Source organism: Thalassophryne amazonica, chromosome 11 (assembly GCF_902500255.1).
Source record: "Thalassophryne amazonica chromosome 11, fThaAma1.1, whole genome shotgun sequence".
NCBI classification, from domain to species: Eukaryota; Metazoa; Chordata; class Actinopteri; order Batrachoidiformes; family Batrachoididae; genus Thalassophryne; species Thalassophryne amazonica.
In genome coordinates, this window is record NC_047113.1 from 3,344,449 (window position 1) to 3,365,601 (window position 21,153).

Consider the following 21,153-nt stretch of genomic DNA (forward strand, 5'->3'; position numbering starts at 1 on the left):
TACATACATATATATATATATATATATATACGTACATACATATATATATATATATATATATACATACATACATACATACATATATATATATATATACGATACGATACACTTTATTGTCCCCTCAGGGAAATTTGTCTTGGACTCATGCTAGGTGCCTTACAAGAAAAGAGAAAACAAACAATACAGATAAAAACACAACCACATCCATAACAAATTAACATGACAGGAGTCAGGAGAAACACCATAAATATTGCATAATTCCAATTTTAAACATTATTGTTTAACAATTTAATAGACATGGGGACGAATGAATTTTTAAATCTATTCAGTCTACTCCGAGGAACTCTGTACCTTCTCCCAGAAGGAAGGAGAGTGTACTCTGCATGAAGAACATGAACTGAATCCATCAGTATCCTCTGAGCTGCTTTCAAAACAGACTCTTCATAGAGTGTATTGAGGGACTGATATTGTTTCTTTCCGATTATCTTAATTGCATCATCAATTTGTCTGTTAAGTTTCGTTTTAAATTGTACAGAAAGATTGCCGTACCAGGCAGTCATGCCATACCTAACTAGGCTCTCTAACACTGCCTGGTAAAACAACAACATAATTTTCTGATTGACTCCATACAAACGAAGTCTACGAAGGAAATAAAGTCTTTGATGGAATCGGGAGCACAAACTGTCCACATGTGCAGTCCAGCTGAAGGTATTGTCTATGTGCAGCCCCAAGTACTTGTATGAGTTGACCTGGTCAATGGGAATACCATGTATGACCACAGGAGTATGGTCCCCAACAGTCCTTGGATCCAGAATCATTTCCTTGGTTTTATTGACATTTAAAACCAAGTGGTTGTCATCACACCACTGCACAAAGTGTTTCACTTCAAGGAAGTACTTTGTTGGACTTGAATCCTTGTGCAGTAGGCTCAAAATAGCTGTATCATCAGAAAATTTAAAAACAAAGTTATTGCAGTAGTTATTTGTACAGTTATTAGTATAAAGAGTGAAGAGAACAGGAGAACTGACACAGCCTTGTGGTACACCTGTATTTGATGATTTGAGTACCGAAAGAGCTTGATTAACTCTAACTTGTTGTAATCTATTAGTTAAAAAGGAATGATACCATCTGATTAAAAGTGGGTTAACATTCATTTCCTTTAACTTGGACAACAACAGGTATGGCTGTAATGTATTAAAGGCTGAGCTGAAATCAACCAATAAAATCCGTGCATAAGCAGTAGGATCTTCCAAGTGCTTAAGTGAAAAGTGGGTTAAGCTGTTAATGGCATCGTCAGTGCCTCTACTCTGCCTATAAGCAAATTGGAATGGATCAAGTACAGGGTTAACAACCGTCTTAAGGAAAAATAGCATAATCTTTTCAAAGCACTTGCTTACAACAGATGTTAAAGCTATTGGCCTATAGTCATTATTTCCAAGTGAGCACGATTTTTTGGCGATTGGAACAATAATGGATCTTTTCCAGAGGGTTGGTACAGTATGCAGGTCTACGGACTGCTGGAAGACAGGACACCAAGCAAGGGCCAGTTTTTCTGCACATGCTTTTATAAGCATTGCAGAGATGCCGTCTGGGCCGGTGGATTTTTTTGTAGACACCTTCTTAAAGATTGATTGAACTCTCCATGAGTCGATTACAATCCTAGTATTTTGATCAACAGGAAGATTTTCCAGAATATTCTTACAATCATCAGAAAAATCTTGTGTTTCAAACCTCAGAAAAAAATCATTTAACTCATTTGCTTTTCCTTGATCATCATTTGTTGCAAGTGTCTTTTTAGCTGGATTCGTATTTGTTATTATCTTGATGTTATCCCACAGCCTTTTAATGTCTGATTCGCTAAAGTTCTTCTCAATAGTTTCCCTGTGTAATATCTTGGCCTTTTTCAGCAGTGTATTAAGTTCTCTTTGTACCACTTTCACACTCATTCTATCTTTGTTCTTAAATGCTATTTTTTTCCTATTAATACACTCTTTCACCTGTTTAGTTATATACGGCTTATTATTTGGGTACACTGTAACTTCTTTCTTACTCATAACACTGTCTACACAAAATTTAATGTAATCTGTTATTACTTCAGTGGCTTCATTTATTTCCATTTCATGAAATATTTCCCAATTAGTGCAGAGAAAGGATCCTTTAAGTTTCTCCATATTGTCTTTGTCCCATAAAATCACTGTCTTTGTTTGTGGCTTACTTCTTTTAAGAGCAGTCTTATAAAGCGGGATCAACTGGACAATATTATGATCCGAATTTGAAAGTGGAGGCTTTGATTTGGCAGTGTAAGCATTTTTCACACTGCCATAGCATTTATCCAACACTTTGTTTCCACGCGTTTCGCATTTTACATATTGTTGAAAACCAGGAAGAGATAATTCTAATTTACAATGATTAAAATCACCCAAGACAAACACTGGGGCCGCCGGTGTACGTTGCAACTGTTTATGAATGCATTCAGCTATAAGGCTTGCTGCTCTTACTGCATTCCCACTGGGTGGAACATAAACAACACAAATGATTATATTCCCAAACTCCCTCGGGAGATAGAAAGGCCTCAGTGACAGACACAATAATTCTACATCCGATGTACACGTAGTCTCCCTCACGGTATAGTGCCTGCACCAGCTGTCATTCACAAACAGGCAAACCCCGCCCCCTCTGCTCTTTCCTGACAACTCGGATCTGTCCCCTCGGATAAGAGAGAATCCCTCAAGTTCAACAAGAGAGTCAGGAATATCTTGATGAAGCCAGGTCTCAGAAAAGACCAACATACCAGCTTCCCGGTATTCCCAGCAAACTTTGGCGTCTATACGGAGCTCCTCGATCTTGTTTTTTAATGATCTTACGTTACCAAACAATATGCCAGGTAATGCAGGTCTGGTTCCTCTCCGCCGGAGACGCTGACGTATTCCCCCTCGTCTGCCTCTCTTTCGCTGTCTGCCAGTTATCGGTTGTACTTTCACAACATCAAGGAAATCCGCTGGTGCTGTTATTTCCCGGGGACGGAGGGCCAGCAATGCGTCTTTGGAATACCGCAGGGGTAACGGATCCATGACTTCGCCGTGGAGCATTGTTTGGCATACCGCCACCCCCAGCCAAAAAACGACGGACAACAAAAGTTTGTAGGCAAAATTCATGATAGTGCTTCTTCAAGCGTTTCTGACATCCCGCACACTAGCGTGCTAATAAAACAGAAACATGTTAAAAGGCATAAAATAAGTTAAAAAGGCATAAAAAAAGGCATCCAAACCAGCATGAGCCCGGGTCGCCAGCCGTGCAGCGCCACCGGAAACATATATATACATACATATATATACATATATATATACATATATACACACATATATATATATTATTTATATTTTATATATTTATATATATATTATATATATATAGTAATGAATTGGTGAAAGTTGCATTTTCATTCCTTCTTCTGAGTAACATAATGTATCTGTAAGGTTATGCTTATAATAGATGTAACATCTTGTGACAATCATTTAGATGCACTGCGCACAATGACACCCACTGACACACACTGTTTTCAAATAGGTTGTGCAATGTTCATGACTAGTTCACAAAATCAATGCATGCCAAAAATTTTTGAACATTTCAACATTTTTTTGCGCACTGGCACACGGCCACACACAGTTCACGCACAGTTTACAATGGGTTCACTCACTGGTATGCCAGATTGCGTGCCAGTGCGAGGATCAAATTCATGCCAGTGTCAAGGTGCTTTTAGGATGATGTCAACTTGGAAATTTTGTTGTGTGGAACCATGACTACAGACAGATTGTTGGTTTGGCAAGTAAATGTAGAGGACCTCCAAATTCATTCATTCTTTCATTTTGTAGTACTGCTTATTAATTAAGGGTCAGCGAGGGGGCTACATCAGCAGTCACTGGGCAACAAGTTGCCAGTCTATCACAGGGCCAACACACACATACAGACAAACTCACTCATACCTACGGTTTATTTAGCGTCACCAATTCAGCTAAACTGCATATCTTTGGAGGATGCCGGAGTACCTGGAGGGAAAACACAGAAAAGACCGGGTAGGATTCAAACCCAGGACCTTCTTGCTGTGAAGCAAAAGTGCTACCCACTAAAACCACAGTACTGCTTATACCTCCCAATTAAAAATAGAAATTACAATGTAGGAAATGGACACTGTAGACAGAGAATGTATAAATACACAGACAGATTAAAAACTACCACAGAAAATCATTTAGGTTTTTTTTTCAGTGTGATTTACATAGTGTGTGACGAATAGTGATGTAGGCATTTCTCACCAACAGTTCTTACAACAGTTAAATCCAGTCTTATGGGTTTGGCGTATTAGCGCTGTATCTGTGCAATGTAATATTTGATATTATGCACATTGAAAAGGAAATTTTAGGTCAATATTTGCAGCATGAGTTAAAGTTTTGTAGTAATGATTATCAAAAAAGAGGGATAATTTGATAAGATTAGCAGATGTTAATGTTTAAAATAATACTTGTTAAGGAAATGTAGAATGTATTTGTTCAGGTTTATCACATTTAAACAATCTGTGAAGATTCTTCAGCTTCATTTTGTTGGACAACACATCTCTGAACCACTCAACCAAAACAACAGCTAAACGTGTGTAACACCAGATTACACAAAATACCACAAATTTAAAAATATATATGTAACATAAATAATAAACAGTAAGAATGGGGTAATAAAAAATAACAGAACAACATAACGCAGCATGGAATTATTTTCTGTTTGACTGGCAAATCTTAAAAAAAAAAATTAAATTACACTGATAATTTTTTTTTTCTTTTTAAATCACGGCAGCATTCAATCATCCTGAAATACAGTATGTGCGCTAACTGGAGACCTTGGAACCACACGACTTCTGAGCTCATTTCCTGCTATTGACAACAAAAATATGGGTATATATAATATTACATATAATATTTTAATATTTTAGCTTAATTTACAGTCAGACATTAGAAAATATCTGCACCTTTTTGGCCATTTTTTTGGAGAATACAAAAGATCACACAAAAACTTTTTTTTTCTCATGATTAGTGGTTGGGTGAAGCCATTTACTATCAAACAACTGTGTTTACTCTTTTTAAATCATAATGACAACACTTTCCCAAATGACCCTGACCAAACGTTTACATACCCCTGTTCTTAATACCGCGTATTGCCCCCTTTAACATCACTGACAGCTTGGAGTCTTTTGTGGACGAGGCTCTCTGAGGGTAAAGCTGCCACTGAATATGTCTTCAACTTTATTTACATCAATTATGAAGAAATACAAACAGTATGGCACTCTACGGTAAATCTGCATGGAGTAGACAGTTCTCAAAAACTGAGTTACTGTGCAAGAAGAGTGAAGAAAGCCACCAAGACCTCTGGACCACCCAGAAAAAGTTATAGGCTTATGTGGCTGTGATTGGAGAAATTGCATTTTGTATCACCAGTTATACAGCTTCATGATGAAGTGGTGTAGAGGAGGATTTTCTTAAAAAGAAGACCTCAACACTGAGTTACAAATTGCCAGAAGGTACATCAGAGATGCAATTTTTTTTTTTTAATTCTGAATTGGAAGCATGAAGCTTGATGTTGTGGAAGAGCGGCTGGAGGTATGTCCTCCTTGAAAGTCCTCTAGTTATTTGGGGTTTTACAATCAGACCCTAGTTTTTGAAGAATGTGCAACTTGCAGTATTCTAAAATGTACAGTATGGTACACATGAGGATCCCCCAGTAGCTTGCTTGATAAGAGGGTATGTTCCAGACCGTTATATTTGTGCAGTTGTTTACTTTCACAGTATTGTATTGCTCAGACGTCCACCAATGGGAACAGTATCTAAAAACACAAGGAAGGAAGTGGTGACAAAACAAAGGAAGGGAACCAAACGTGATGGAGTGTGTCCCTCAGTGTCTTGTGGGCTGTGGCGCCAAGACAGAAAACCTCGCTTCAGGAGGACCAAAACAAAGCAAGAGCAATCAGACTATGCAGCCTCCACACACACACACAAACACACACACCACACACACACACCACACCACACACACACACATAAAACCCTAGAAATACATATGGCAAAAGGTGCTATTTTGAATGGCTTCAAAATTATGAATCGAGAGCAGGAAAATGCACAACATTTGAGCATCAAAGGGGACAAAGAAACATGTATGTAAGGATTAAACAATGAGAAGCCGTGCATTATACAGTTTGAATGCACGACGCGAAGCAGAGTTACTCCGCAAAGTACATTCAAACCGTATAAGGGTGATTCTTTAACTACGGGCACTATTGGCCTTGTAAATGTAATTTCCACCACACCATTGCCTTACAATATAAAGCGCCTTGGGGCAACTGTTTGTTGTGATTTGGCGCTATACATGTGCTCTGATGTCACAGTTTATCTCCATAGAAATTACCCAAACAATCTTTCATACAAACTGTTTAAAGGGACATTACAGTGTTGTGGTGGAAATTACGGCAATAGTGTGGGACAACTACATTTTGTATAAAAAAATCACAACAGTTGTATGACATTGAATACCCCAATTATGTTTTGATTATTTTACTGATATTTTATTCAGAGATATTTTAAAACATTATAAAAACGATTTTTACCATTCATTTTATCATTGAAGATCAAAAGTCTGGGTGTGGGACTGTTGTGTGGGCCGCCAGAAGAGGAAGTACTGCTGGCCCACCACCAGAGGGCGCCCTGCCTGAAGTGCGGGCTTCAGGCACGAGAGGGCGCTGCCGCCACGGACACAGCCGGGAGTGACAGCTGTCACTCGTTCTTCATCATCGCACTCCATAAAACCCAGACGTCATCTCCACCTCATCGCCGAGATATCGTACTTCATTGGAGGTAATATACTCAGCTGTTTGTGTTTTCACATCAATCTGTATATTGTGAGTCTTTGCAGGAGTACCTGTTATCCTCTGTCTGCGGGAGCTGATTGAGTGCTAGACTGTACTCTTTTTCCCTGAGGAATCACTGCGGTACTCAGCAGGATATTGTGTGAGAGGTGGAGGTGGCATTCCCACCATAATTGTTACTGGGTGTACACACACCCACACTTGACTGTCTTTGTTCTCGCCAGCAGTACCAGATCCGACAGTCGGGGACGGTGATCACCTGGGAATTTGGGACTTGGCGGCTCCAGTATTCACCAGGTTCGGTGGCGGCGGAAATCGTGTGGTTCCGGCTCTTCTCAGGACAGACGTCTTCTATCCTCGAGCCTGCCCACACGTCACTTTGTGGATTGACTGTAATCATATTCTGAGATTGTCTGTATGTTCGTTGTGCTCCTTCACAACATTAAATTCTCATCTATTGACCGTTCATTTGCGCCCCCTGTTGTGGGTCCGTGTCACTACACTTTCACAACAGGGACAAGCACAAAACGGCAATATTTGCATATAATGATGCTGAAAAAAGGTGAAAAAGTCATCATAGACTACTAGAACAAATTTCTTAACACACTTTCATTGTAAAGATAACTATATGTGTGAAATTTCCCCTTTTTTCTGTTTTTCATACAATATGATCAAAGGACATAAGTGCCCGTAATCTAAGAATCACCCATAATGCACAGCTTCTCCTTGTTTAATCCGCTTATATCATGGTCCCACACAGTGAGCTAACACACAAATATTTAAGTTAACTTTTTTCGTGTTCTCTTATTCTTTCCCGTCTTCTTTCTTGTCCAGTTCATCGGATGTTAAATCTTTATGCCGTTGCTTTTGCTGTTCTTCTCGTTTGCTTTTTCCATTCCTCAAACGTTTTATTTTGGCCAAAATATTAAAATTCACTTGGAAAACCATGTTTTCACGTTTCTGTCATTCACCTGTCAAAACACAGTTGATCTGTGCCAACTGATTTGTGTGTTGCTATGGTGATGAACAGAGTGAAACGATATTACAGCGACTTAACTCGCCGAACTACGTCTGCGTATACACGAAAAATGCACAGCAGTTAGACATGGAATTCTCACTGACCATGGTATAATAATATTATAGTAAACTAAATACTATTAACTGTGTAGCCAACAGACAAAGAAGCTTAGTTTAAAACACAAACACAAACACACACACAGACACATAAATGGTGGGTTATTAACGTACGATGCATCCGGAAAGTATTCACAGCACTGCACTTTTTACACATTGTTATGTTACAGTCTTATTTCAATGGATGAAATTATTTTTTCCTCAAAATTCTACACATAATACCCAATAATGACAATGTGAAAAAAGATATATATTATATATTTGCAAATTTATTAAAAATAAAAAACTAAAACACACGTTCATAAGTATTCACAGCCTTTGTCATGAAGCTCACAATTGAGCTCAGGTTATCCTGTTTCCACTGATCATCCTTGAGATGTTTCTACAGCTTAATTGGAGTCTACCTGGGGTAAATTCAGTTGATTGGACATGATTTGGAAAAACACACACCTGTCTACATATAAGATCCCAGTTGACAGTGCATGTCAGAGCACAAACCAAGCATGAAGTCTAAGGAATAGTCTGTAGACCTCTGAGACTGGATTGTCTTGAGGCACAAATCTGAGGAAGGTACAGAAATGTTTCTGCTGCTTTGAAGGTCCGAATGAGCACAGTGGCCTCCATCATCCATAAATGGAAGAAGATCGGATCCACCAGGACTCTTCCTACAGCTGGCTGCATGTCTAAACTGAGCGATCGGGGGAGAAGGACCTTAGTGAGGGAGGTGACCAAGAACCCGATGGTCACTCTGTCAGAGCTCCAGCATTCCACTGTGTGTTATTTTGGACTTACTGTCTTGTGTATAATCCTGGTATGTAAAACATAACAAACCTCATTAATTGCAGTTTAATTCCAATCAGCATTTAGGTTAGATGCACAGGAATATATTCACGGAAATAAGATCAGAATACTCACTTACCTAATAATTGTGCATAGTGTAACCTGACAACTGAGATAAGGTAGTCTGATTCTGTTGAGTACTTTAAATGCAGATTGAAGACACATCTGATCAAACTCCTGATTAGCCTTACTGCATCGTTGCTGGTCTCCCACTTATATAGTCACATCAACTCGGAGAAGGATTCAGTCTCATAAAAGTAGGTTTTTTTGTCGTGGTAAATGAGAAATTTTCTGCCACGAGCATGGTTAATACATGTTAAATAGATTTTTAAGTTGATGTTAAAATTGGTCAACTTTCTCAGTTTTCATTCTGTTTTCCATCCAAGTTGCTGCCCAGGTGGTCCATGGATCTGGACCAACTGGATCTGCTTCATTGGAAGTAGCGATGCTGCAAGGATGGACGTTGGAAGTTGGTCTTCAGGCCTGTATGGTCCATCTGAATATTGCACCATACAAAACTCAACTTCAAACCAAGGTTTTGGTGATCTGGGGTACAAACAGCAAAGCATCTGACCACACATCATTTTAAGCCTAGCACACTCATGCATGCACAGAAACTAGCAGCGACTATCTGTGCTGCTTAACGCCGGGTGTAGATAGGGCTCCACTTCAAAGTTTAGCCAGTTTCCTGTGGGTGTATTCATCTCAGTGTTGATTCTGTTCACACAGCAGAGGCAGAATGTTTGAGGGAATATGGTTTGCATTGCAGCTAATTGCTTGTGATGCTCTCTCTTGACATCAAAGATGGGGAGTGCTGTGGTTCAAGGGTCAAAAGCTTGACTGTGGCACCAATGCCCCGCAATTTCCTGTTTTGACTGACCCATACAGTTGAAAGCAATGTTTTAGACCCAATAAGACATGTTTTTGTTATGTCCAATTCCTTTGCTGCTGTCAAGCTTAATGTTTCTTCACATTTTAGTTTCATTTATATTTATCACAGTTATTATGTAACAGGTTTTACATAAGAGTTCATCCTTAAAGGAATAACATAAAAACTGAACAAGCAGAAAATAATCACACCAAATCAAAAACAGTTGGAATGTTATGCAAAAACCAACAACAAAAAAGTGACATATTTACTTTGGTTTCTGTCTTACTGCAGACTTTCTGTCTTACAGTATGAACCCAACATATTTCAGACTTTGTTGTTCCTTTCAAATGTTAATATGCATCCATTTAAGGCCTGCAATGCATTCCCCAAAAAGTTGGGACAGGGGCAATTCAGGGCTCATGAGGTAAAAATGTAATAAAATTATATTTCAAACAGGTGATTGTAATGATTTGATACAAAAGCTAATATTCACGAAAGGCTGAGTCTTTGAGGAGTGAAGATAGGCAGTAATCTCCAGTTTTTGTCAACAAATGTGTGAGAAAATTAATGAAATGTTTAAAAACAGTGTTCCTCTGCAGTTCATTATATCATTTCACAGGGCAACTTATGTTGTGATTAGGTGATATACGTATAAATTGAATTGAAATAAATAACTGAATTACAGGAATGTGGAGGAATTTCAGTGTTCAAAGTGTAAGGGTGCAAGCTTAAGCTGAACACCAGTGATCTTCAACCCTTCAGACCGCACTGCATCAAGAAGTGTCATTCATCAATAGTCAAGCATTACAATATAGTTGCATTTACAAATGCCACTTAAAACTTGGAGGCATCCCAGTTAGACCATCAGACAATGAAAATGTGCATTGCAGTCAGACAAATCAGTATTCCAGATCTTTTTTTTTTCTTTTTTTGGAAGAAATGGACACCATGTGATCCAAACCAAAGATGTAAAGGTCCACCTAGACTGTCATCAATAACAAATCCAAAAGCCAGGGACTGTCATGAAATGGCATTGTCAGTGCTCTTGGCAAAGATAATTCACACTTTTGTTATGGCAGGATTAATGCAGGTACATTGAGATTTGAATCTTCTCCTGAGATGTCTGTGTTTTTTAACAAGACAATGCAAAACCACATTCTGTGCACATTACAAAGGCATGGCTGCAGCAAAAACGACTCAGTTACTGCACTGGCCTGCCTGTAATCCTGACCTGTCCCCACTAGAGAATATGTGGAGAAATTTCCAAAAAAAAAAAAAAAAAAATGCACCACACCATACCGTTGCACACATTAATGACCCCTTCACACATAAAATGAAATCGGATGAATGAAGCCAAAAAAGGCTGAATTGGGGAACCCTGGAAAAATTCTAGCCAGTGTTGGGAGGGACAGACGGTCAGATAACCGTTTACGGATGCCGTACAATCCTGTGGCGACGGTTTCGTGCATGCTTGTGTGCACGCATACAAACACAGTGGAACCACGTGAGAAGTGTGCTACATCACAATCACACAGCAGCGGAAGCAATTAAATGTACAAATGTACATAAATCATAGAAATTGTGTAAGGACCAAATAATCGCACACAGAACAATATAATAATTAATGTACTGTTTAAATGTAATGCAATCATGTTACTTTTAATGATGTTTCATTGACGCTTGATGGTCTGTGTTGGAATTGAGGAAACAAATGGGTTTCGTTTTGTCTGTTAGAATATTTAATTCCTGTTATAAAGAGCAGACAATACAAGAATTATGTCTTGTTATATGTGAAGGGGCCATAAGATGTGTTTGCAGGGAGAATGGGACAAGATAACACCAGAAATGATTAATCACTGTTACTCCTTTTGAGTTTAATCAAGGCTCAACATCATTCTTGGGTTTAACAGACATTTATTTTGGCCAACATGCCTTCACATGCCCCAATATGTCTCCATAATGCGTCAGAACCAAGACAGAAAAATATAAAAACATAAATTAGCTCACAAAAATACAAAGAACTTACACAAATAAAATAGAAATACACATAAGCAGATGAATAAAACAGTACCACAGAAACCAACAAAAAAAACTACCTCATTGGTCGCATTTACGCAAAAGGAATAAAGGTAACGTCACTTCTCCTTGTGTGGCTTCTAATGGCACCAACTGTATTCCCTGAATGTGCAGAACAAAGCATAAGTTTCCCTTCTTGAAGTGTTTTTATTCAAAATTAACAAACTATATTTACATGAATTTACTTGAAATGATTACTTATTTATTCTTCAACCTTTTAAATTAAACAATACTGTGTATTTATTGCCTTTTTACAAGAGTATTAAAATAATGAATTAAATATAATGGCAGTTGCCTTTGATGGCAGCTACACACTTGTAATCCTCAATGCCAAAATGTCTTAAGTGGTGTGAGAAGGAATGGCAACATTACAAAGTGGTAAATGCTTTAGCATCCTAACGTTTTTCGGAATGTCTTACAGACCTAAACGCTGGGATGGATGTACAAGTAGTGTTCAGAATAATGTTTCTGTGTAGGCTCTCAGTTGTCCAGGTGGTTTCCATAGTAGAGAAGCTTGAATCTTCGACTGGACTGGGTTGCTTGACGTGAGGACGTTTCGCTTCAAATCACAGAAGCTTCCTCAGCTAAAATTCTTGCTCTGGTAGTCTGACTTCTGTCTTGACTCTTGTAGAGAAGAATAAACCAGAAGCCAACAAAAGCTGGAGTTTTTAACCTAACCAGACCCCTCCTACCGAGAGGACGACTGCTATAGGCTAGTGACTAAAAATAGCTCTAATTAGCATCTATTGTGCTCTAGTTAGCATTCTCCTAATGATGGGACGGAAGCCTCCCCTGATGGCTCCCTTGACGAAGCCTCTCGGTAGGAGGGGTCTGGTTACGTTAAAAACTCCAGCTTTTGTTGGCTTCTGGTTTATTCTTCTCTACAAGAGTCAAGACAGAAGTCAGACTACCAGAGCAAGAATTTTAGCTGAGGAAGCTTCTGTGATCTGAAGCGAAACGTCCTCATGTCAAGCAACCCAGTCCAGTCGAAGATTCAAGCTTCTCTACTATGTTCAGAATATAGTTGTGCTATGCAACTAAAAAGATTAATTCAGATTTTGAGTATATTTCTTACTGTTACATGGGAAACAAGGTACCAATAGATTCTCACAAATCCAACAAGACCAAGCATTCATGATATGCACACTCTTAAGGCTATGAAATGGGGCTATTAATAAAAAAAAAAAAAAGTAGAAAAGGCACAATAATCACAACAGCTTCACAATAATAGTAGTATATGCTGTTGCCGCTACAAACTCAAAACTATTGTTCAAACTGCTTTTTTAGCAACCCTGTGAATCACTAAATTAGTATTTATTTGTATAACCAGTTTTTCATGATTTCTTCACATCTGCAAGGCATTAATTTTGTTGGTTTGGAACCAAGATTTTGCTCGTTTACTACTGTGCTTGGGGTAATTGTCTTGTTGAAACACCCATTTCAAGGGCATGTCCTCTTCAGCATAAGGCAACATGACCTCTTCAAGTATTTTGACATATCCAAACTGATCCATGATACCTGGTATGCGATATATAGGCCCAACCCATAGTAGGAGAAACATGCCCATATCATGACGCTTGCACCACCATGCTTCACTGTCTTCACTGTGAACTGTGGCTTAAATTCAAAGTTTGGGGGTCATCTCACAAACTGTCTGCGGCCCTTGGAGGAATATTTTGTGGACTGATGAGAGTAAAATTGTTCTTTTGGGTCCATTTGTCTTTAGGCCAGTTGATGTGTTCTTTGGCAAACTGTAACCTCTTCTGCACGTCTTTTATTTAACAGAAGGACTTTGCGGGGATTCTTACAAATAAATTAGCTTCACACAGGCGTCTTCTAACTGTCACAGCACTTACAGGTAACTCCTGACTGTCTTTGATCATCCTGGAGCTGATCAATGGGTTAGCCTTTGCCGTTCTGGTTATTCTTCTATCCATTTTGATGGTTGTTTTCCATTTTCTTCCATGCGTCTCTGGTTTTTTTGTCCATTTTAAAGCATTGGAGATCATTGTATGAACAGCCTATGTTTTGCACCTGCGTATGTTTTCCCCTCTCCAGTAAACTTTTAATCAAACTACGCTGTTCTTCTGAACAATGTCTTGAACGTCCCATTTTCCTCAGGCTTTCAAAGAGAAAAGCATGTTCAACAGGTGCTGGCTTCATCCTTAAATAGGGGACACCTGATTCACATGTTTGTTCCACAAAATTGACGAACTCACTGACTGAATACCACACTACTATTATGTGAACACCCCCTTTTCTACTTTTATTTTTTTTACTAATAGCCCAATTTCATAGCCTTAAGAGTGTGCATATCATGAATGCTTGGTCTTGTTGGATTTGTGAGAATCTACTGAATCTACTGGTACCTTGTTTACCATGTAACAATAAGAAATCTACTCAAAACCTGGATTAATCTTTTTAGTCACATAGCACTACTATTATTCTAAACACTACTGTATATTAACTGAAGTTGACCAGAAAAACATGAAATATCTGGGGTTCATGCTGTCTAAAAAGAATAAACAAAGAATCACTGCATTTTTGTTTGTTTTTTAATGTATTTTCCGTAATATCCCAACTTTATCTGATTTGGGGGTTGTATACGCTTTCTGTGGCTACATTTACATATTTACATTAATATTCGGGCTAAGGTCAATATTCCGGTTTCTGAATCATTAGGAATAACCCGTTTACATGCTTAAGCAGACAGTTACTCCTGTATACATGGTCATTGGTATCATTTGGAATATCCCCATCTAAACAGTGAAGCACGTCTTCCACCGGTGCTTGATTTGGTCTGGCGTTCGTGCAAATCCTGCTTAGCGTAACTTTTCAGCCACCTTCTTGTAAATGTCGCTATCTCTGTACTTTCTACCGTCAATAAAAGACATTATATTCATGTCTTTCACAATACTAATGAAGTACTCTGTTTCCTCCTCGTACCAAAAGTGTGGTGCTGTGCTGCCATGTCTGGATTTCCACATGCTTGTTTACCTCTGCTTCTGTGGTGTCCGGTGGGTTGCGCGCGCTGCATACAAGTAGTTGCCATACTCAAAAGACCAAGCTTCCTTGCAGATAGGACATGCGCAGAACACAAAAAATGTTCCTTTCTATGGGGATTATTTCGATGCCTGTTTACATACCTGATATTCGGGTTAGAAAAAGAGTAACCCAGGGGTCATATTCGGGTTTTAAAAACAGAATATGAGCATATTCGGGTTTTTGCAGGTGTTTACATGGCCGTACACAACCGGGTTATTGCTAATATTCCGGTTATGAAAGGGTTATTGGCTGCATGTAAACAGTCATTAACAACATGAATTTCAACTGAGAATGAACAAGAATAAGAAAAGGCAAAGCAGGATATGGGAAAAAGAAAATGTGCAGCTTCTCCAGTGAAAATGTTTTCCGTAAAATCAAACATTGGACACTCAATTGGAATAAACACACAGACTCTCCAGTTCTGCAGAACCTCCTACAGACTGCTTAAGAGTCACAAAGCACTAACTGAGGGTTTGATTTTGGGGGTGGGTTTACATGCCACTGAGCGGTTTGGTGCTAAATTACAACTCAACATGGTCCCTCTCAAAGCCCACATCTGGGATTGGCCCTGACAACTGGATGCTGTGCTGCTAATTTTGGTTGCTTTGTTTGTAACCCTATAATAGAGACAGTAAAGGACCACAGGGTTGGAATGAGGGTGGGCAGACCTCAAACTAAAATTCAAAGTCAAAGCATTTTCTAAAGCCTCTGGGACGATTGGCCCCAGGAAACAAGCCAGATAAATTAGCTGTTTGCATTTCAGCATTTTATAGATTTGGGGAACTTTGTATTTAGGGTTTCTTCCTTACTTGATGGTTGAATTCCTTTGACGTTTTTATGCTGTATGCAGGCACACCAATGTGAAGGTCAGAGTCTCGTTGTCTGTTTCCAAGTCATATCAAGTGAAACAAAGTCATTTTTTAATGTATGGAAAACGGAAGTACAGAAACAGCACTTATGAAATAACACGTGGCTCCCACTCATCTGTCCTCCCAGAAACATTCTAAAAACAAATGTTTGGCTTAAAAAAAGCAAAGCACCATTTTTTTTAGTTGACAATTCCAATAAAAGTTGTTTGTTCCAACAAACTCCACCAAGTTAGAGTAAATACAGCGCATCACTTTTTCCACATTTTATGTTACAACCTTATTCCAAAATGGATTCCTTTGCTCAATATTCTGTTAATGCCCCTTTGGCAGAAATTACAGCCTCAAGTCTTCTTGACTATGATGCCATGGTGCACCTATCTTTGGGCAGTTTTGCTCATTTCTCTTTGCAGCACCTCTCAAGCTCCATCAGGTTGGATGGGGAGCGTCGGTGCACAGACATTTTCAGATCTCTCCAGAGATGTTCAATCAGGTCTGGGCTCTGGCTGGTCCAAGACATTCAGAGTCGTCCAGAACCACTCCTTTGATATCTTGGCTGTGCGCTTAGGGTCATTGTCCTGCTGAAAGATGAACCGTCACCCCAGTCTGAGGTCAAGAGTGCTCTGGAGCAGGTTTTCATCCAGGATGTCTCTGTACATTGCTCCATTCATCCTTCCCCCATCCTGACCCTTGCTGACAAAAGTTCCCTAATCTTGTCATCACTCCTTAGACATTTTGGCATGACTTTGGATGCTGGTATTCTTCTGGTGAATCCTTTGAACACTGAGCTGTGCTAGTGCATCTGGAAAGTATTGACAGTACTTCACTTTTTCCACATTTTGTTGTAACGGCCTTATTCCGAAATGGAGTACATTCATTTTCCCCCTCAAAATTCTACTCACAACCCCCATAATAATAGCCTGAAAAAAGGTTTTGTTGAATTTTTACACAAATATTCACATCCTTTGCTCAGTACCTTGTTGATGCACTTTGGGTAGAAATTACAGCCTCAAGTCTTCTTGAATATGACGCCGCAAGCTTGGTGCACCTATCTTTGGGCAGTTTTGCTCATTCCTCTTTGCAGCACCTCTCAAGCTCTATCAGGTTGGATGGGGAGTGTCGGGGTACAGCTATTTTCAGATCTCTCGAAAGTTCAATCGGATTCAGGTCTGGGATGTCTCTGTACATTGCTGCATTCATCTTTCCCTCAATCCTGACTAGTCTCCCAGTTCCTGCTGCTGAAAAACATCTCCACAGCATGATGCTGCCACCACCATATTCCACTATAGGGATGGTGCCTGGTTTCCTCCAAACATGACACCTAGCAATCCCACAAAGAGTTCAATCTTTGTCCCATTAGACCCACAAATTTTGTTTCTTGTGGTATGAGAGTCCTCCAGGTTCCTTTTGACAAACTCCAGGCAGGCTGCCGTTTGTCTTTTATTAAGGAGTGGCTTCCGTCTGGCCACTCTACAATACAGGCCTGAATGGTGGATTGCTGCAGAGATGGTTGTCCTTCTGGAAGGTTCTCCTCTCTCCACAGAGGAATGTTGGAGCTCTGACAGAGTGACGATGAGGTTCTTAGTCTCCTCCATGACTAAGGTCCTTCTCCCCTGATCTCTCAGTTTAGACAGGTGTCCAGCTCTAGGAAGAGTCCTGGTGGATCCAAACATCTTCCATTTATGGATGATGGAGGCCACTGTGCTCATCGAGACCGTCAAAGCAACAGAAATGTCTTCCCCTGATCTGTGCCTAAAGACAATCCTGTCTTAGAGGCCTACAGACAATTCCTCTGACTTCATGCTTGGTTTGTGCTCTGACATGCACTGTCAATTGTGGTACCTTATATGTAGACAGTGTGTCTTTCCAAATCATGTCCAATCAACTGAATTTGCCCCAGGTGGACTCCAATTAAGCTGTAGAAACATCTCAAGGATGATCAGTTGAAACAGGATGCACCTACAGTGAGGAAAATAAGTATTTGAACACCCTGCAGTTTTGCAAGTTCTCCCACTTAGAAATCATGGAGGGGTCTGAAATTTTCATCTTAGGTGCATGTCCACTGTGAGAGACATAATCTTAAAAAAACAAAAAATCCGGAAGTCACAATGTATGATTTTTTTATTTATTCGTATGTTACTGCTGCAAATACGTATTTGAACACCTGTGAAAATCAATGTTAATATTTGGTACAGTAGCCTTTGTTTGCAATTACAGAGGCCAAACGTTTCCTGTAGTTCTTGACCAAGTTTTCACACACTGCAACAGGGATTTTGGTCCACTCCTCCATACAGATCTCCAAATCTTTCAGGTTTGGAGTTTCAGCTCCCTCCAAAGATTTTCTATTGCGTTCAGGTCTGGAGACTGGCCAGGCCACTCCAGGACCTTGAAATGCTTCTTACGGAGCCCATTCTTAGTTGCCCTGGCTGTGTTTAGGGTCACTGTCATGCTGGACGACCCAGCCATGACCCATCTTCAATGCTCTTACTGAGGGAAGGAGGTTGTTTGCCAAAATCTCACAATACATGACCCCATCCATCCTCCCTTCAATACGGTGCAGTCGTCCTGTCCCCTTTGCAGAAGAGCACCCCCAGAGTATGATGTTTCCACCCCCATGCTTAACGGATGGGATGGTTTTCTTGGGGTTTTTCTCATCCTCTAAACATGGTAAGTGGAGTTGATTCCAAAAAACTCTATTCTGGTCTAAAGTGACCACATGACCTTCTCCCATGCCTCCTCTGGATCATCCAGATGGTCACTGGTGAACTTCAAACGGGCCTGGACATGTGCTGGCTTGAGCAGGAGGACATTGCTGCCCTGCAGGATTTTAAACCATGACAGCATCATGTGTTACTAATGTAATCTTCGTGACTGTGGTCCCAGCTCTCTTCAGGTCATTGACCAGGTCCTCCTGTGTAGTTCTGAGCTTTTTCAGAATCATCCTTACTCCGCAAAGTGAGATCTTGCATGGAATCCCAGACCGAGGGAGACTGACAGTCATGTGCTTCTTCCACTTTCTAATAAATAGTCATAACAGTTGTTGTCTTCTACCAAGCTGCTTGCCTGTTGTCCATCCCAGCCTTTTGCAGGTCTACAGTTTTGTCCCTGGTGTCCTTAACTCTTTGGTCTTGGCTATGGTGGACAGGTTGGAGTGTGAGTGTGTGAACAGGTGTCTTTTATACAGGCAACAAGTTCAAACAGGTGCAATTAATACAGGTAAAGAGTGCAGAATAAGAGGGCTTCTTAAAGAAAAATTAACAGGTCTGTGAGAGACAGAATTCTTGCTGGTTGGTAGGTGTTCAAATACTGAGTTGCAGCAGTAACATACAAATAAATTATATATAAAAAAAAAAAATCATACATTGTGATTTCCGGATTATTTATTTATTTATTTTTAGATTATGTCTCTCACAGTGGACATGCACCTAAGATGAAAACTTCACACCCCGCCATCATTTCTAAGTGGGAGAACTTGCAAAACCGCAGGGTGTTCAAATACTTATTTTCCTCACTGTGTGTGTAAAAAAACAACACAAAAAAAAAAAAAAAATATATATATATATATATATACATATATATATACACACACACACAGGTCCCTCGTTTATTGTGGGAGTTACCTTCTAAAAATAACCCGCAATAAGCGAAATCCGCAAAGTAGTCAGCGTTATTTTTTACAATTATTATAGATGTTTTAAGGCTGTATAATCCCTCACTATACACTTTATACACTTTTCTCAAGCATTGTCTCAAGCATTAACATGTCACTTTTCTCTCCTGTGTAAACACTCTCTTTTTCTTCTGGGCAAAAAGATTATAACAGACACACGCAGAACACAATGCGCGTGCTCTCCCTTCGCTCACTGCCTCCGGGGGTACGGATGCGGGACCCGCAATGAATCCAAGTCATGGCCACAGAGCTCTGCGGCTGTGGTTACCGAGACCATGCAGCAGGCGCTGCAGATTTTCCGCAAGAAGTCTATCCTTGCGGACTGCCAGAGTGCTCCGCATCAAAACAACGAGCGTAGTCTCTGGACCTGTTGCCAGAGTTGTCCGCAGCTCCGCACAGCAGACAGGGGGGCGGTGTGAGTGGCCCGCTGCGGTGCTTACCGAGCCCGCAGACTCAGTAATCGCATTGGAAGCAGTGAGAGCAATCGCGGTGATGCTGACCAGTGCCGCGACCGGCCCGCCTGATAAGGACGCAGAACAATGCACTGTTAAAAAAAGAAAAAAAAGAAAAAGAAAAAAGCAGCATGCAAAACTGCACAAAAAAAAAAAAAAAAAAAAAAATCTGCGAAACTGCGAGGCCATGAAAGGTGAACCGCGTTATAGCGAGGGACCACCGTACACACACATTCACACCGGGATACCAATTAAACAACTGCAAACTACAAAGAAGACAATGCTCATACGGCCGAGGGTATTTTAGCATTGCATTACATTTAATAGTTATGAAAATTTTGCTAACCCACACTCACTGACTACATTAATCCTGTGCGTGCCTCGCTAATTGTCAGAAATACTGGCCTTGTTCAAATAATTTTTACAGTACTGTGCATCATTCTCCATCAGAAATCTACAAACCAACAAACGGTGAAATCTTCAAGGACATTTATTTATTTATATTCAAATGAGGAGCCTTTGAAACAAAAATTATGACATCTGGAGGGTGAGAGGTTTTCGTGTTATTATTTACAGTGGTACGCAGATGCAACAAGCATGGTGACAAAAGCAAATAGTGTTTCACGAAATGACATTAACTGAATACAAATACTGCAGGGTAGAACCTATCTCAGTGTCAGAATACAAACATGAGGCATCATCTGTTTTACAGAGAGTGTGACACTCCAACTGTGACCGACTTTTGATATGTTTAATTCAGGATGTCAAACTCCACTTTAAAGCTGCACTTCCACCTGGCAGAGTTTGGCACCATTTAGTGCCGTAAAATGCAGAGCTACAACTTGGCACACCTCGCTTGATTTTCCCAATCAGCTCTTGGCTGACTGGGTTTGACGCAGATTCATCCCGAGCAGGCATACCGCTCAGAACAAGTCGGCAAAAGTCTAGTCGAGATCAGGAGAATTCCAAACAAATTCAAAACCGGCAAGAATTTAACTTTCCTAACTTCACTGGGTCGGCATGCTGATCAGCAAGATCAGTAAAACTCAAAACGATGACTCTAAGACACTAAAATCACTCCTCGTGCCAGAAATCCCACTGAGAGCTCGCACACAAAGTGTGCATTCATTTTGATGATGCTGAAATGATTTTAAGGCACTAAAAGCTGATATTTGGCCTTCTGATTAAAATCAGACATCGGAACCTTACATGTGACATGTTCTTTTTCAAATCAGACGGCAAGCACTTCTGAGAACAAATCAAACAGAATTTAATGAAATGCTGCGACGGACTGACTG

The 21,153-nt window shown here is 40.0% G+C and overlaps 1 protein-coding gene and 1 long non-coding RNA gene across 2 annotated transcripts in view; one reads left to right on the forward strand and one right to left on the reverse strand.

Moving 5' to 3' along the window:
- The window catches only part of pigg (phosphatidylinositol glycan anchor biosynthesis class G), a 345,004-nt gene that overhangs the window by 168,857 nt on the left and 154,994 nt on the right, over positions 1 to 21,153 (reverse strand). The window lies entirely within an intron of this gene.
- On the forward strand, positions 5,934 to 21,002 carry LOC117519901. Its single transcript, XR_004563478.1, has 3 exons — positions 5,934 to 5,944; positions 16,544 to 16,551; positions 20,518 to 21,002. It is a non-coding gene; the product is annotated as an uncharacterized LOC117519901 (long non-coding RNA).